This window comes from Crassostrea angulata, chromosome 1 (genome assembly GCF_025612915.1).
Source record: "Crassostrea angulata isolate pt1a10 chromosome 1, ASM2561291v2, whole genome shotgun sequence".
In the NCBI taxonomy this organism is placed as follows: Eukaryota; Metazoa; Mollusca; class Bivalvia; order Ostreida; family Ostreidae; genus Magallana; species Magallana angulata.
This window is the reverse complement of record NC_069111.1, coordinates 3,702,219-3,721,053: the sequence shown is the minus strand read 5'-3', so window position 1 is coordinate 3,721,053 and position 18,835 is coordinate 3,702,219. Positions and strand designations below refer to the sequence as shown.

The 18,835-nt window shown below is 33.5% G+C and overlaps 2 long non-coding RNA genes across 4 annotated transcripts in view; one reads left to right on the top strand and one right to left on the bottom strand.

Annotated features, from left to right (window-relative positions):
• Positions 1–1,626: 1,626 nt before the first annotated feature.
• The window catches only part of LOC128187241 (uncharacterized), a 45,208-nt gene continuing 27,999 nt past the window's right edge, over positions 1,627–18,835 (top strand). For 2 of the 3 annotated variants that reach the window (XR_008244055.1, XR_008244056.1), the window contains exons 1-2: positions 11,727–12,414; positions 14,117–14,216. This is a non-coding gene — a long non-coding RNA (uncharacterized LOC128187241). Of the gene's footprint in view, positions 1,769–11,726; positions 12,415–14,116; positions 14,217–18,835 lie in introns of those variants that run through there. The other variant, XR_008244057.1, reaches the window with a different exon arrangement.
• Positions 13,210–15,841, bottom strand: LOC128187234 (uncharacterized). Its single transcript, XR_008244053.1, has 3 exons — positions 14,916–15,841; positions 14,167–14,309; positions 13,210–13,524 (listed from the first exon to the last, which is right to left on the bottom strand). It is a non-coding gene; the product is annotated as an uncharacterized LOC128187234 (long non-coding RNA).

Below are 18,835 nucleotides of genomic sequence, written 5' to 3'. Positions count from 1 at the left end.
CGATTCGCTTTTATTGCGCTCCTCGTTTATAAATTTTATTACAGAGATATTTTATTACAATTTAAGCTTGCTGAAATTATGAAATTTAATTGTAGAGAGATTCATTTAAAATGCCCCACATTTCAATATCATCGTACATCTGTGTGTATTTACGAAATTTTTAAGATGAAATCTCAATATATTTTTGAAATAAAACCTTGCCAATTAAAAGAGGTATACAGAACATATCACATCTTTAAGGTTCTCAATCAACTCTTCGTTGCTTTTATTTCAAATATCATTTTATTTTCCATGATTTTTTATTACCGTAAATCGTGCACAGTTGGCATTTATATAACTTTGTTAATTCTCAGATTTCAAGGTATAAAATCCGTTATATAAATGCAGTCGACTGATTACATTAGGTAATTAAAGATGAGGGTTTTTTGTATGACTCATTTCCAATACCAGGGAAATTACATAACATACAAAATAAGATTGTAAAACGGTTGTACTAACTACTGGGGTTGTCTGTACCTTTTGTTTTTCCTCCAAACTCCAAAAGTTGGATGGAAATAGATAAGGAACAATAGCTAAGAAAAAACCAACCTTATGTAACTTCCTAAAACGATCCCTATTTCTATGTTTAGTCTGCAACACCAGTTTACTTGAACAAAGGTTGATGCTGAATAGGCAAGTGTTGTTGGTGAATGCTTTGTTGGCTATAATATATCTGTGTACAAAACATGAATCAATATATTTGAATTTTAATTGTTATGTACGGCAGCTGATTGTTGTATAATAAGTAGTGCTGTTAATACATAGGTGCTCAAGCATGCGCATATGCAAACATGGATATTTGCACGATATCAACGAGAGCGCGGGTAAAAAAGGAAAGTCTACTTTCTTCGTTTGTTTGCTTCTTTTTTGTTACATGAAGCAAACTTTTGGGCTATCAAATCTTCTACATGTACATATTTCATGTTACAGTTAGCAATTTGTTTGAAAATATTGTTTGCATGATGTTTCAATGAACAACGGAGCTTCTTTTGGTCAATAGAGTAAATAAAACAAAATAAGGAATAAATAGCTGAATACATTATTGCAAAATCATACAAACAAAAATCGAAAGAAAAATCTAAAATAAAAACAACCCCCCCCCCCAAAAAAAAAGTAAATAAGTAAAAAACTAAAATGATAATAACTTTTCTGTACTCCTAGCATTTCACTGATATGAATTAGAAGGTTCTGGAGAGTACAAAAAAAGGGGGGGGGTCTCTAATGGGTAGAAGGAAGTCTGAATTTTTCAAATTTTCCACTTTGGCAGATATTGAACATCGCCAATAAAACAAGTGTAAAACTGTCGGGATCGGTCTGACCGCGTCCGTGGAACATGGCTGCCGATAAATCTAGAAATTTACGAACACTGTATGAGGAACGCTTTTGACGATGAGCTTCGTTTATACATGATTTAAAGGGGATATATATCATAAAACATCATATATTTTGTATTTATAAAAATGCTCACAGTATACCATAAAAAGTGAAATATGTACATGCAGACAAATAGTTGTATTTCCCACGAATTTCAACCTGTAAATTCAACCCAAGAGGTACCCAGAGCAAACACGAATAATTCAGTTCTTGACAATTTTATTACATTAATAAAAACTTGACACAATCAAATACGGACCAGAATCGAAGATAGGCGCCGTAAATGCAGGGAGACATTGAGGAGTTCGGGCGGAGTAGATCCCAGCGAGGATGTTGAATATACAGGCAACAAAAGGTAAGTCCCTTTTCTAAATCATAAAAAAAATCGAACTGTTCCTTACATCCTAATGGGTACGGTTTGCTCTGTTGGATAAAATTTCAGACTCTAATCCGAATACATCTCGTGTTTCTTATCAATTTTTAACAATAAACGTTTCATTCTTTGTTCAATCAGTTAATTTGATCGGTGTCTGTAAATTATTTATTATATCCCTTTTATAACCCAGGCTTAGTTGTACATTAAACCCTGCTAAGTTTCGCCTTTAGTTTTTCAGCTTCGGGGCGCGGTACATGCTTTTGCTGTAGCATCCTTTATGGCTCTATATATCAAATCTATGAACAACTTTACGACTTACAAATATTTCTCAAATACCATATCCACAGCTTAAATGAACGAATGTATAATTCACTTTTTACTTCATCTCGCTTAATCTTCAGTTTAATGTTCCTGTCCTGTAATATTACCCGTCGCAGATAAATTAATGGCCTTTGGAAGCAGCCGCGAAGACCCATAAAGGATGTTTTAATTGGTTCTGCTAATAACCACGTGACCGGGGTAGCGCTGCAGACAGTTTGTGTCTTTTGAAGGAGGATGTTATATTTCCCTCTTCGTTTAATTTCTTTGTGTCAATATGGAATATATACGATGAAATTGAAATTTGGATTAACGCTAATCCCTCTGTGCAACCGGGACAGCGTGTCAGGATATCTTCAGTAAGTACATGCACACCTAAATCCCAGCACAATCAGTTGTGTCTATCTACATGATAAACACGAATGTGATGAGATTGAAGTCAATAGTCCCTAATGACAAGACGATATTATTATATAATAGTCTTGATATCCGTCTTATCTGTCTGAGAAGTCTGGAACCGGAAGGAGAACAAAACTCAATAGTGATTACATATAACAACCATGAGTTTCATTTGAAATGTATGCTCTTTTAAAGCAATTATAAAAAAGCTTTTCTGTAGACTTTGTGATAATAAGCTCTTTCTCACGCAATGCACGGTTTTTGCATCTCTCTTTTGCCCGGCAATATCAGTTCTCGTCGTCACAGATGACGTAACACGTACACAATATGGCGCGAATATCAAATGATTCATATCGATTACATGACTGACGAAGATCTGAATTTAAATCGATGTGTGTAGTAGAAGTGAGTAGACTTCTCGGAAAATGTAAAGCCTCTAGCCACATAACAAGTAAGTTTTTTTTTATTTTTATATGGTCTCCATAAAACAAAGGATAGGAAATGTTTCCCCCCAACTCCATATCTGTTGTAAGTTTTAACGTTATATAGTGTACTCAGAAGATGCATGATTTAAGAGGTAATAAAGTTTTAAGAAGGAAAAGCCCGGTCGGTAAATATTGACAAGACTTTACTTAGGGGCGTTCAATGACATTGTGACATGGAAAGGAGCAATAAAACTCATTTCCAGGGTCCATATCTTTACGGGAGGGGATTTTAATGGCAGATATCAGTATTTGTACGATAAGGAAGTAGTTCAGCTTTTTATCGAATACTATGTATAAAGAGTGATGTTAAACACAACAACGCACACACATATACCCACCTATCATAACGCACACACATATACCCACCTATCATAATGTTGTAATAGTAACAAATCGAACAGTTTTTAGAATACAAATTGTGCGTTTTTGACGGTGTTTTTACTAAAATTGAGTTCTTTAAATAGTAACAGGCCAACGATTGCCTTTATCAAGGTCTAAGATCAAAGCTCAACTTCCATCTGCTGATGGGTATTATACAAACTTTCCTGGGGGGAGAAAAGCCTTTATACAGTTTTATTCTGTTGAAAACTTGATCGCCATACATACCTGGTTTGAATTGTGTGCGATATTTAAGGTACATTACTCAAACACAAGACACTATCGTGACTGCAGTCAATTGCAATACAAACCCGTGTAAAGCGATTACAGCTCTCTGTGCTTGATCCATTGTTTCTGGTCGACATTGGGTCTTGAGGGGGTGAAATACTACTTGTTTGCATTTGTAGGATATAACAACCGGGTTTTTTTAATTAAACAAAAATGAGAAGCATTAGTTTATAACAATGTAGAGGTGGAATCAACAGGCCTTATTTTTCTGAGGGGAAAAAATAGATTTGTGTACGTTTCATATACAAGGAAGGCAAAACTGCATTAGATGATATTAATTTTGAAACTTGAACTGTTGTTATTTTCATCCTTTCTGCAACGAGTTATCGGGTCTACGTTCTGTGTTGAACGAGTAATTGTGCTTTAGTACAGGGACACATTCAATCGATGAGTGGAGAAACAATACAAAGAACTTCCTCTCTGCACAGGAATCCGTTGAACACAGGACCATTTTGGAGGCGAAGCTTATGTCTACTCGTTGTAAGTTTTGTTAAATATCGAGGGGTATATGTGGTATTACACTGTTCCTAACATTTGTACCTTCTCTCTTGTTACTTTGTCTGTTGTTGGTGACATAACAAGTTACACATAATAGTGAAAGTCGGCTAAAAAGTTACCCTTTTCTGAACGAAATGTATATGAAAACCTGCTCTGTGAAAATGAAGAATTGTAGAGATAGGCTGCTGTATGATGTGAAACAATCACACTTTGAACGGTAATGAGTAATGCGTAACGAATCATTTTAGGATTGCCAGGTCGTGGTGACACAAGCTTGAGTCGTGTAAGCAGTATTTGGATGGTGTCAGTAGTTTTAGTGTATGGATTATTACAGCAATATCAGTTTGTGTGAGGCTGTCGTAACACAAGCTTGTGTTAGTGTATACAGCAGTTAAGTGGTGTCAGGTAGTGGTGACGCAAGTTTTGTTAGTGTATACAACAGTAAAGGGATGTCAGGTTGTGGTGACACAAGCTTGTGTTAGTGTAAACAACAGTTAAGTGGTGTCAGGCTGTGGTGACACAAGCTTGTGTTAGTGTAAACGACAGTGAAGTGGTGTCAGGCTGTGGTGACACAAGCTTGTGTTACTGTAAACAACGGTGAAGGGATGTCAGGCTTTGATGATACAAGCTTGTTTTAGTGTAAACAACAGTTAAGTGGTGTCAGTCTGTGGTGACACAAGCTTGTATTAGTGTATGCAACAGTTTAGTGGTGTTAGGCTGTGGTGACACAATCTTATGTTAGTGTATACAACAGGTAAGTGGTGCCAGGCTGTGGTGACACAAGCTTGTGTTAGTGTATACAGCAGTTAAGTGGTGTCAAGCTTTAATGACACAGGTTTATGTTCGTGTATACAACATTTAAGTGGTGTCAGGCTGTGGTTAAGTGGTGTCAGGCTGTGGTGACACAAGCTTGTGTTAGTGTAAACAACAGTTAAGTGGTGTCAGGCTGTGGTCAGTGTATACAAAAGTTACGTGATATCAGACGTTGATGACACAAGTTTATTTTCGTGTATACAACATCTAAGTGGCGCCAGGCTGTTAAGTGGTGCCAGGCTTTTGTGATTAAAGCTTATGTTAGTGTATGTACACAACAATTAAGTGGTGTCAGGCTGTGGTGGTTCAAGCTTATGTTAGTGTATAAAACAGTTGAGTGGTGTCAGGCTGTGGAGGCACAATAATGTGTTAAAATATACAGCATTAAAATGGTTGAAATGGTGTCACTTTGAGTTGGCACTTATGTATGTCTGAGCACAAAACATTACTGTGGACACCGTATAGGTACATGTATGTGACGTTTGTGTCAGCTAATTATAATCCTTCTCAGACCGAGATGACACAGACATGCGTTTGTGAGAACAACATTTAAATGGTGTCTGACTGTCAGCTTGTGGTGACATAAGCTAGTGTTAGTGTTTTCAATACTTTACTAATGACATGTTTAGGTGTGACAAGGTTACATTGGTATTAACAATAGTTGTGTCGAACTTCGGTGTATAGGTTTATATAGTTCTGTGTTGGCAGTTCGTTGAAACACAAGCAGCCGTCAGTGTACGCAATTATTTAATGATGTCTGTCAATTATGCCAGCGTATGTAATATTTTAGTGGTGTCAATTTGTGGTGAAACATGTATAAGTTAAAATACCTTAGATTTCAGTGACGTCAGTTTGTTGTGACACAAACAAGTGTACTGTACGGTAGATTTCCTTGGTGTTAGACTGTGATGACACAGGACTGTTTTTTAGTGTGCCAAAATTTAGTGGTGTCATTTTGTGGTGACACAAGGCTGTTCAATAGTGTACGGAAATTTAGTGGTGTCAGGACTGTGGTAACACAAGGGTGTTTTATAATGTACCAAAATTTAGTGGTGTCAGATTTTAGTAACACAAGTTTATCATTTTGTTTACTCAATAAGTGGAGTATGTGGTGAAAGAAGTTTGTTATCGCATGATTGCAATATTTCAGTGAATATATTTGTGGTAACCTACTTAATACTTCAATGGTTTTAGTATGTGGGGGTATAGACTAGTGTTATATAAATGTTTGGTAGATTTCAGTGGTGTAAGTTTGAAATGTCATAAGCTATAATGTTCCTGTACGGTAGAATTTCAGTGGTATCAGTTGGTGTTACTGTCTGTGGTGTCACTTGCCAGTCTTATATCAGAATCTAAATACACGGTTGTCAGTCGCTTGTGGTTTTATACTAGTTTTTTAAGACATGAATGTGGTAGAAGTTGGATGTGAATTGATATTGAATCGCGGGGTGAGTTTAGTATTCAAAGACACACAGTTATTCTCCTGATATATTTGTGATATAACGGCCACTATGTGGCACGTATTTGTGCCACTATGTGGTGGATTAGTTTGTTAGCGGTATGCATGTTATTCTAGTTGTCTTTCAGTAACTTCTGATTATTGTGTCACAAGTGTCCATTTGATGTCATCGAGTGACGTTTGTAATAAGTATGTGGGTGTGTAAAAATCTGAAAGGGGTTTTGGGTTGTTTTTTTGGGCAACATTATCTTCTTGGGATTTCTGTAGAGTGTTAAAGAAAATGATTGTGATGTCAGTTTGGATATATTCTTATTCAATAATATGTTTATGATGACTTGATTTATTGTTAGTGTCTGTATGTGATGGCACTGCTGCATTGGGGTGTAAGTTTGTGTGGTTCCCGTGATGTTTTATATGTAATACACATTTTTAGATTGGCCTTCATGGTAATGTTTGTTTTGAAGAGGGGAGACACATTTTTAGATAGATGCATTTAGATTGTGACACAAACTTTTGATTATGTTAAGCGGCGCATTGATCATTATACATGGGACAGTTTACGGCGGTATCAGTAAAGACAACTTCCTCAAATACTGAATAAAGGCCTATCTTAATAATAAGAATTCCAAAACTATTTTATTGTGACATATTACGTGTAAAATTACAAACTGATATCAATTTATGATTTGATATCCGTTTCATTTGTTTTTATATCTTTTTTAGTACTCAAAATAACATGAAGTAAATTTGTCATACATATCGAGTTAGACAACAGAAATAATTTTTTAAATCAAGTACATGTATACGTAATCGTCAAATTTGAATACTAGTATTCAGAAATATTGAAGATATTCAAACCACGATTGATAATTAGTTGCCTGCTTCCATATATATAGATAATCATTTATCACACACGAATTTTAAGAACTATTTTTTTTTTGGCAACCAGTGCATTAAGTTAATTTCGGTGTTTGCATTACTCTGCAGAATCAAGGGTCTCTGGTACTTTAACGATAATGACTTGCTTCATATGCATATAATTGCTATAAATCATACCTTCAATAGGAAATAAACTGGCATAATAAAATGAAAATCATGATCATCAATTTTTTTTCATATCTTACTTAAGGTAAAACATCAAGCATTTTTTTGCCCTCTTTGAGGACAAAAGTATCTTTCTCATTATATAATGCGGTGCACTTTTGTTCTCCGAGAAATGATGATTTCTCTTGAATGTCTGTTTGACAAAGTGACACACATTAGAATTCCTTCCGATGATTTATTATTTAGATTCTTCATTCAGCAGTCATTTTTTATTTTTATCTTGTCTATATTCAGTGTCACTTTATCACGGCAAGTGTCCCTTAATAACTACCTCCTAGTGATGTTCGAAAACCGTTTTGATTTTATTGTGTAGATTTGCAATTGCAATATAAGCATTTCTAAATGTTTTGAATCGATAAATCCATCTCTATTGCTTCTGATAACGTTTGCACTGGAGGAGTTATCACTCCTGATAATTCTACTTGCCCTGTCTAAAGTCCTTGAGCGTAATGGTGTTAACTTTGATATTGTTGCAGATAACTTTCTCCTTTGGAATGTAGTGTCATCGCTTGGTTTTGTTTTTTTATTTTTGTTTTTAACTGAAATGATATAGAGTTATGAGGAAAAATAAATTTGAATATACTAGAACAAAAAAGCAGCATGATAAAAATAAAAGAAACTTGGAAAATGGAATTTAGACAAAAATATATATTTTTTGCTATTTAAGATAAGGATTATTACTCATGAAGCAGAGACCAATCAGAGATGACCTTACAAAACTGTCGCAGTAGTTGACAAGGGGAGGTAACTTAGTGTCTAACACCTTCGCAATAATATAAGCGTGATCCGTCATATTAACAGGGAGCATGACAGCGGCTTCCTTTGATGTTACAATTATACTGTGACCTAAATCACCACTGATAGAAATAACACAAACTGGTAATAAAGTCGTCCTACGGTCCATGTTTATCCAACTCAGTTTTATCCTTTACAACCGTTTCCTATCTACAAAGAAAAACGTTTAAGAATATTCACAAATTTGCTGAAAAATACAAGTGAAAAGAACAACTCTAATTCCTGCCGTCGGATTGGTGGAGGAGCTGGGTTATTTTTGCACTCCTTGGTGGCCGGGGACGCGTACTGATGGACTGTGGGGTCAATCCGTACACTGGTCACTAAGTGTCCGACGATTTTGATTAACAATGCCGGGTTGTGACACGTCGTCCATTTTCTTTCTGTAGCATGGTGGTCATATGATGAAGTATCGCAGATATTTTATTATTTATCGTTACATTTCAGTTTGTTGATTTTTATGATGATATTTCGTGGTATCTTAGCGGTTGGTCTCCGCGGTGTCCGAACACAAAGTAATTTTTCTAGACTTTTGTTGGATCAAGAATTTATTGTAATAGTAAAATAATACTTGTTTTGCCAGGGCACTTTATTTACCACCTTTTTGCGTAGAAAATACAGAAATATATTTATTATTATTAATAATTATTTAAAGAGATGTGAATATTAAAAAATACTGCAATATTTTTTAAATGTTCTTGCAATTCATATATTTTAAAAATTAAAAAGCGTTAGTAAAACTGTAGAATCAAAATCTTAATTTATTTGACTAGAAATTTTAACAATATATTGAAAAAAATATATAGAGAATATAAATAGCAACGAATATGGGGAAGAAATAAAAGCAGAATAAAATTGTGTTCCATCTGACAAAATTTAATATCGGACCAGAACCCCTAGAAATCAAATTCTGGCGAAGCCGGGGAACCGATGTACATCAACAGTATTGACTTTATGCAAACAAATTAAAAAAGCTGGCAGGAATCCGCGGAAGGTGTAGAGTGATACATTCGGCAGGGTGGCTGCACGGAACCAAGGAAGCCCAATCTGCTTGAGAAATCTGGGCAGTGGATCAATAAATAAGTCACTTCAAATGGAGAATCGTTATCACGGCTCCTGATTCATTTCTTTGTTTTCTTTATTAAATATTTCTGCTTTCCTCAGTGATATATTCTCAAAGGAAATTATAGACAATTCTTTTCTGCTTTTTTTCTTTTCTTTAAGGATATAGAATCATTTCTTTATTTTTTTCGACTTAGAGAAAGGAATATAATTTTTTTTATATTTATTAAAAGTATTTATATTTTACAATTATATTATACATAACAAAATGTAAATACTTTAGGGGAAAAATAATAATTTAAATATATTCATATTTGAAGCTTGTAACTTCTTTATATGCATGAAAATGTAAAAAAAAAATAATTATAGATTGCAAATTTTCTTTTGTTTTTTTTTTATTTTTAGTAATAAAATAGCAAACTTTTTGATAAACTGGAAATGAATCAAATGATAAAATATAATTCAAAATAAAAAATAAATTATGAATAATGAATCAATAGAAATATACATTAATTTGCATATATTTATCTTTTTTATTAAATAAATAATTGCGTTAAATGAATAAAAGAATAAATAAATAAATGAATACATAAAAAAAATTATTTCAAACGAACCAATTTTTTTTAAATAAATAAAACTCGAAAATTTATAAATATATTTTTAATACATTATTTTCATCAAAGGAATAACTAAAACAGTTTAAAAATAAAATATTTTGTACAGTAAGATGCGACAATAATCAAAAAATTGCTCTTAAAAGTACGAACATTAAAAATAAGTATAAAAGGTATTTTTTTTTAAAAAAAATAGCATGCAAGAAATATTTAACACAGTGTTAGATAAATCTTTTTAAAATTTGTACGAAATTGCGAACGATTTTGCATGTAAATGAATTGTTACTTTGAAGTCGAGGGTAATACTAAATAAAAAACCACTTTTGCATGATGTATTGAGTTGTATTTTTAACTCGCTAAGTACCTGCATGAATTAAAGCAAGGAAATAAGGTCAAATAATGTTTTGTAAATAATCAATAACAGTACGAAAACACGAGCTAATTGCAGTCAAATTCTATCGCTGTTTGTTATCCGAGTTTCTTTTATTTCGTTTTATAGGTTCTGAAATCTATACTGGCATTTATACCTAATTACCACATTTTATGAAGATTTTATCAATGAGGCATTTTCAAAATACAACTCGCCTTTCGATCTTGGCCTAAATAACGCCAGTATCAACACTGTGTAGAACTTATCTGATTACTGATTGGTCGGCTGATGTTTATGTATAAGTTACTACGCGTTGAGCTGAAAGTAGTCCGTATTGAATGAAAAGAAAGGTTTTTATCATATTTAGAAATTCTAAATAGTTATATTGGATTAAAATAAGTCACTTATTTGATAATAAACAGAATTATGATAATAGAAAATATTTCTTTAAAACTCTTTTTGGATATATGCTTATTCTTTTTGTATATCCACCCTCGATTTTCAACCCTGCGTGAGAAATTCAAGAATGGCTTGTAATCATTCTTAAAACCTGCTGAAGTCCATAAATAATACTCGGAACATCAAAGTGCCAAGAAAAGATTGGGAGATCGGGGGCTTTCGGAAATATTAGAACTCTCCTGTCGCTGAAAACCATAAAAATACTGACACGAGTTTTATAAAAATGATGGTATCTTTGCCCGGCTCCAAAGAAGGGAGGAATGAGATAAAAGCAATGGAAGTTTTTATTTTTAAAATCTGACGAGAAATGAGAGGTGATACAGAAAGTGAACATGCCATTTTATGTTGATATTATTGTCGTATTAAATGATACTGCAAAGTAAATAGCCATAAGATTGAGAGTTACACTTCTTTTAGGGACATTAATGTTTACAACTCAATATTTATAAAATTAGTTTGAATTATTCTTGTTAACAAGGATCAATGATCTGTCAGTTGTTTCAGTAATAAACCCTCAAACTTATCACTTTCTGTAATTTTAGACATATTGTGGTACAATAAATGTCTATACATTAGCTCGTTAGTAAGTTTGTTTGAATTTCATCAAGGCAGAAAAAAATGAAAACCTATATGTAGTCAACATACATATGTAGAGTTAATTATCCATCAGTACTCTGAATATAATCTAAAAGTATTTCAGAGTGGGGTATTCTAAGCAGGGAAAAACATTATTCATTTTAAACTGTCGTTTAAAAACTCATTTTCTCTGTTAAAATTCTGGCTGATTAAATGTTGGTTTAAGGCAATATTTATCAGAAAATATGGAGCAAGTAACCGAATACAGTGTCCATTGTGGCGGGTATCTCCGCTGGGGGACCACACAAAAGCTAGGGTGAAAATTAATAGCTATTCCAACTCCCAAATCCTTTAGTCAGTTTAGAGGTAAAGGTCTGATGTTACCTGTAGTTTTTGGAAGTCACGAAAATAACTTTAAGAAGTTAAAAACAATGTTTACACATAAAAGAGATAAGGTTACCTTTGGGTAATAAATGCACATTTTTTAATCCAAATCCGGGCAATGAAAAGTTTCCAATTTTTTTAAACTTATTTAGAACTGAAGAGCTTGCACGGTCATGTCGGTGCTCTTTACTATTAAACCCAACCCAGGCAAATGGTCAAGTATCAATAAATATTTTCTGCTGTAAAATCATAAATATTTCATGAAAAGTAGTATTATAAATCTGCCAAAAAAACATGATAAAATGGGGGCTGGAGACCGTAAATTGTTCATTCTTACTCTTGTGACCGCTGGATATACAGAAAATGCAGATATCTGCATTCTAAGGACTTTGTGTTTTGGTCCTTTTAGGCCTAGGGTGCTGACAAAACATTTGAAGTTTATGCCAGAAGCCATTCTTCGATAGACCTAAGTCTTGGGATTGGGTAATGGTAGTGTGTCGTATGCTATAGCTCATGGGCCTACAAGGCCGGAACTACTTTTTTATTCCAAAATGGCGGATTAACTATCATCGCCTATTCAGGAAAAACATCACAGACTGTTTCCGAAAAAATCTATTTTTACACAGGTTTGTTGCTTTCAGTTAATTCAAAGAGAAGTCGACTGTACGTCTTTCTCTTTTTTACCGTGATGACGACTTAAATTGAAAATCGCTGCTGGGGGGAGTGGCAAATGAAAACATTTCGCCTAAAAACTCAAAATAAATGTCCCGGACAAAAGCGTATGCCATTGGCCGCCCTCGCAGTCCGATTAGCCACACAAGACCATTTTCTGTGGTTGTTAACATCTTAAGCTGGTGTTCATCAAATAATGTCGGGGTTTTATTTCGGATTCTCCTTTAATATTAAAATATATTGACTTTCTTCATTTATTTCAGAATTAGAATATTTTTATTTTATTTTATGTTTCATCAATACCGAAGAGCAAACATATGCATGAATGAATTGTCAGATTTATTAGTTTTAAGAATTAGAACTAGCTTAGATCGCGAATTATTCATTCCTTACTTTAAATTGTGTTGTAGAATAATCAAATATTATTTTGGTAATTTCAAACAAATTCACATTGAGATATCTAATTATCATTTTTCTAAGAGCTTATTATGGAAGATAACAAAAAATGGATAAACGACATTAAAGAAATTGATAAATTAATACATTACTCACAAATAGAAAAACGCAATTATTACATTACATTATTAAAGATAGCTTTACAACATTCATAAAAAAAATAAAGCAATGTTTATTTATTCTTTTTAAAATAGTAATTCTTTTAATCATTTAAATGTATCTTAATAAAAACTGAGAGAAAAATTATATTATAAACACCTAGAATAAATAAAAAAAATTAAAAAAAACCTCAGACACTTAAAAAAAAAACAAAGATAAAACCATAATTTTGCATTTAATGTTTTTTCATTTTTAACACGAAGTTCTGTCTGTGAATTCTCGGGGTATTTAATGAAGAGCAACATCGGGGGGACCGGTCAAAATCGTGACTTTAGATAACACATGCCCTCGTGTGTCGTATATATTACAAGTATGAGTCCAGTGGGTGCCACACACGTGGATGTCCGGCCATGAGGTCTGTCGGGAGGGGGCAGCTCGGGTTATCGACCGACGGTCCCTGGTCGGCCATTGGAGGAGGGTGGGGCGTGGTCCTTGTATTCTTCAAGGTCCTGGAACAGGGAACAAGACATTAAATGCTTTTTTACATTGAAATGACATTACATGATTCCAAATATAGAGACACAAGTTGCATAAATGATGTGTCATTCATCAATAAATGTTGGGTTTATGTAACGATTGCAAACATAGAATATTCAAAAGGTTTTTAAATTTTTTTAATTTATCATTTAAAGAAAAATTTAAACGTTTGATTTAGAACTAAAACTATCTAAAGAGTATTTTGTATTTATATGAATATAGTTTTCGCATGATCATCAGTCTTATCTAACAGTACTATTCGAGCATGCAAGTCAGTGGGGTGAAATAAAATTGAAATGCTTTTGAACTAAGGTAGACTGTGTTCTCATAGATTTATGAAAAGTAGAACCTTTATACCAATATATTTACGAATTAATCTCTCTCTCTCTCTCTCTCTCTCTCTCTCTCTCTCTCTCTCTCTCTCTCTCTCTCTCTCTCTCTCTCTCTCTCTCTCTCTCTCTCTCTCTGCGTAGACTTCATGAAGAATTTAAAATCAAAAATCAAAGAAAAGCATATTCAAGGTTAACTTGTTGATTTGGGAAATCATTGAAATTTTTATCTCAGTTTTAGGTGTCACTCTTTTCGCCTGGTTTAAACATCTACGGAGAGGGTACCTTCTGATGCGGCCTAGCTTTGGCTGTTTTATGACGACTCCTAGATTCAGGTATGTCATTGACAATGGGGGAGCAAGCTGGGTCCCTCCTATACAACAAGTCATGTCGTGTTCATGAATTCCTCGTCCCACCTGCTTCCGCGTCTAAATGAATAGAGTCTTGATATTCAACCGAAGTTTATAGTGTAATCTATATGAAAAAAAAACACCGTTTCAAACTGTTTTTAATATATAAGAAAACATAATAATATATACATGTATGCAAATGATATAAAATATAATTAGATATAAATTAGTGATATAAAAAATAATATTATATATGATATAAAAGAAGATATAGCGTGTCTTCTTTAAGAATTACTTGAATGATCAGTACATGTATGTTAAAAACGCGTTAATTTTCTTATGATTTTTCACGTTAAACAGAAGCTACAGAGAGAGAGAGAGAGAGAGAGAGAGAGAGAGAGAGAGAGAGAGAGAGAGAGAGAGAGAGAGAGAGAGAGAGAGAGAGAGAGAGAGAGAGTGTGTCATGCAAAGAATTCATGAAATCACACAAGATACCCACCTTACCCCTCTGTTAAGTGCAAAGCTTACCATATGTTCATGAAACAATATTCGTGTCACCTTAAGTTTAACATTACTTATAGACATTTCCGTTACTTAGACCGTATGCTATAATGTGTAGTTTTAAAGCTGGCCTTGGAACAAACATTTTTTTCATAATTTGAAAAATTTGAAGAAAGTAAATACCAAGCCTTGAAGCTATGTTATTTTTCAAAATCCTAGAACACACGAAACACTGGGTTCCCGTGCCCCGGGGAGGTTGATCCGCCAACACCTTGGAGCCGCATGTACCAATCTCTGCGCCGTACTTTGCGCCTTGCTTCCTATGTGAACTTGCAGGTGCATATTATATTCATGTTGCCATGGTATGGACAGTTGACACTTAACCTCTTGACGTAGATAAGTCACGTGATATTGCATTTCCTGGTAAAGATTCAAAAACGGAATTGCAATTCTCTTTCGTAGACTACACTGAATACTTTGCAAAATACAGAGGGGCGATATGTCTAAAGGCTTAATTAAATTTTCTTGGACTATTTGTTGTTTATTTTACATTTTGCAATTCTAGATTTTTTATAACCCTTCATTTCTTTAGTTTCTCTAGTGTTAATTTAACATTAACCGATATTATTGATATCGTTGAATCGTTTTAAAAATAATATTCCTGTTTTAAATATTCATCAATCATTTTCATTAAATCCGTTATTAAAATGATATAGGGTTAGTCACATTCATTTTATGTATATATCTCACGCAATGTTTTGATGCGTGGAATTTTCAGAATAACGAGTTCTTGAAAAAATAGGTCCTTTATTTTAGTAATTCAGGACGCGTGAAAGTCTTTAAACCCAAGGTTAATTAAAAATGACTAGGTGTATTAAAACTAAATCAAAAGGCGGCAGGTTAATGGCGATGATACGATGGAATTAGATGAGGATCGATCCCGGGTGATAACTGGCCATGAACTTGTTGTTTATGATTGGTGTGCTTGTTTAAATAGATTATCATTATTGACCTTTGTTGGCTTATGACTTTGTTGTATTGTTGTGTTTTATACTGTTGTTTTTTTAAATGTTTTGTTGCTGATGGCTTGTTTTGTCGTGTGTTGTTTGTAATTACTTGTAACCATGTTGCTGTGCTGGGTTGCTGTTTCATAGAATAAACATATCTCGTGTTGACTTCCATTTCGCTGGTATTACCCTATGAAAGTTTATATATTTTCCTTGTTTACTGTGCCTGTTGATGACTTTCTGTGTTGCACGTTGCTGGTTTTTTGGTACTTTGCAAAGGGTTGCTGTATCAGGTTTTGCTGCTGTACTGCTTGTTGCGGTGCCGATCATCCTTACTCGTAAAAGCCATGTCTTTTTTACCCTGTAGAACCGAGCGAGTGTAGCCGGTAACACAGCTCGTTTCTGAGGGTTCACAAGACTTTGGATTATGCTGCTGATGTCTGTCTGATTGTCACGTAAAGCTGTACACATATCTCTCGAGTTGACCGAATTGTTATTTCTTTTAATTTGATTCATATATAGAATTCCTGAAAATTGTGAGATCATATCAAAATTGAATTATTTCAACCATTTCAATCTTCTTTCTATGTGTATAACGAAATTGAAGGGGACAATTGGCTGTCTAGCTTACATTCTTCAACCTCACACTGACCTCTCTCTCTCTCTCTCTCTCTCTCTCTCTCTCTCTCTCTCTCTCTCTCTCTCTCTCTCTCTCAGGAAATGCGTGAAGATTCTTTGAATACATGTAGTTCTTATGGGTTTTGTTCCTATAACGTTGCCTGATATTGTTTAAATCATTTTTCTATATATGAGTGCAGGTTTCGTGACTAAAGCCTATATTGTTACAGTGGGAGGAAAAGTTCCTTATTTATATATGATATACAGACTGCATCTAAAGAGCATCCGAAGTATTCATAAGGTTGGCTTCCTACCATATTAAGCGTCAGCTGATTTACTTATTCTTCTCATGAAATACTTATCTAAAGTAAAAAGGTTTTAAACTGTAAAATGTACTTTAATGAAATTGCTAAAATACAAATGGTAGTGTTTGTTTTATTCCATTTTGAAATGAAAATGTCACAAGTTATTGTTATTGTTTAAAAAAAATTAAATTCTTTAAAAAAAAAATTGTAAAGTTTCGATTCTCACAAATTCAAATTTTACATAAGGACACCTTTGAACTCGATAGTTATCCCAATTTGTTTTAGGATATATTTTTGTTTCTTTTTGATTTGCCGAAACATTTGCAATTTTGATAATGATTTAATAAGCATTCTAAACAACACCGATTAAATTGATTTTATGTACATAAAGATATAGCGGAGGTACAATTTAACATGTACATTTTATAAATTATTAAACTAATGCCTGTAATGCGATTGCTAATGGCAAAAACTGAATATCGGAGACTCTAATAATAATTAATTCTAGAAGAACATTAGATAAGTTAAACAAGTTGTTCTTCGATTGATCGCTAAATAAGTACACTTTTATCTATGTACCTTACACATGTTTACAGATTAGGGGTCCGATAGAGTATTGATAGGTCTTTTTCGGCTGCCTTGTTTACAAGATTATCTCGGGTCAGATCTACAACTTAACCAGGTATCGGCATTTAATAGCGGTTTAACTGCTAAAGGCGAGGCTAAATTCACACTTTTAAATGGAATCTTTTTCTTGTGATTTACTTGTGAAAGCTAAAATAATTAAATAGTTAAGTATATAAAAAGTCACTACATTAACGTTAAAGCTTTGAAATAATAAAAACGCGGTGATTTGAAAAGTCATTAATGTCATCAACAAGCAGTGCAAATAAATCTTTTGACAAAAGAGTGAAACAGAGAAAAAAAACTGTTTTTAAATTTTGTTTTAAATTATTTTTTTACCTGCCTTTTTGTTGTTTACTTTTTTATGCAAAATAAAATGGTAAATAGCCCAGGGAAACTCCTCCACTCAAGCCTTGTTTCAATAATCTGCATATAAATCACAATGCATAAGCTTATTAAAATAGATAGGGTGACAGGCTGGCATCTGTTTCGAGCAATTCTCTTAGTTTTATGGCTCTGGGTTTGGGTCTACTGCCAAACGCCGTAAATTTGGTCTTTAGCTCGTAATTTGCGGAAAGAGCAAAAAAAACTACTACCAGAACTATTTATGAATGACTGAACAAGTTAGGTGACAAATTAGTTTCATTTTATTTTATTCCCGAATTGACAGATATTCCAGCTAGTTCGGTAGCTCGTTCAAAACTTCTTATTAGACAAGATATACGGGCTAGACTCTTCCATGTTTTATAAGCGTTTGTTATCTGTAAACTGTACCCAGTAAATTCAAGAAAGTTTATATATATATAGAAAATAAGGGAACGCATCACTCTTGTTATAGCTTGTGTTTTAGCTTCTCTCATCAGTAACGTATCCATTGCTCATCGTTGTGTCTGTAAAATAAAGTGTCTAATGAGTTTTGGCACGTGCATTTTGCATCAACCTACGGCAAATATTTCATCCACCACCCCGTGACCTAGCCTTCTCTTTTTCTTTTTATCCATTTCTTTCTCTTTTTCTAACTTTTTTTCCGTACCCCTCTTTCTCTCACACAGAGTCGTATTCAATATGGATTTATTATAATTTATTAGAACTTATTCAAATCTTGAATCGCATGTACACTATTATTATACTTGAAATTTGAATTTTTACAAATTAAGTTATAAATAAATATAAATAAATGCATAAAAATGAATTAATAGTGTAGGTTGAATAGAGAGGAACAGAAAGGATGATTAATGGATCAATTCCAGATAAAATAAATGAACAGCGTTTCAAAAATAAATAAGATAGATACATATCTATTAATCTTTGAAAAACAACAAAAACAAACAAAAAACCCGACTATGTGATACATCATTCAAACAGAATTAAATCTTTCATATATATTTCTCATAAATTAAATGCAGTTTTTGTTGCATAGATGCGCGTGCATGCGGTTATACAAAAAGTCGTCCGTAAATGATTTTATTAGAAATTTTCTATACATAATCATGCAAGTGTATCATCTGATGCTAGAATAATTACAGGTGTTTAGTACGAAACCAATCAT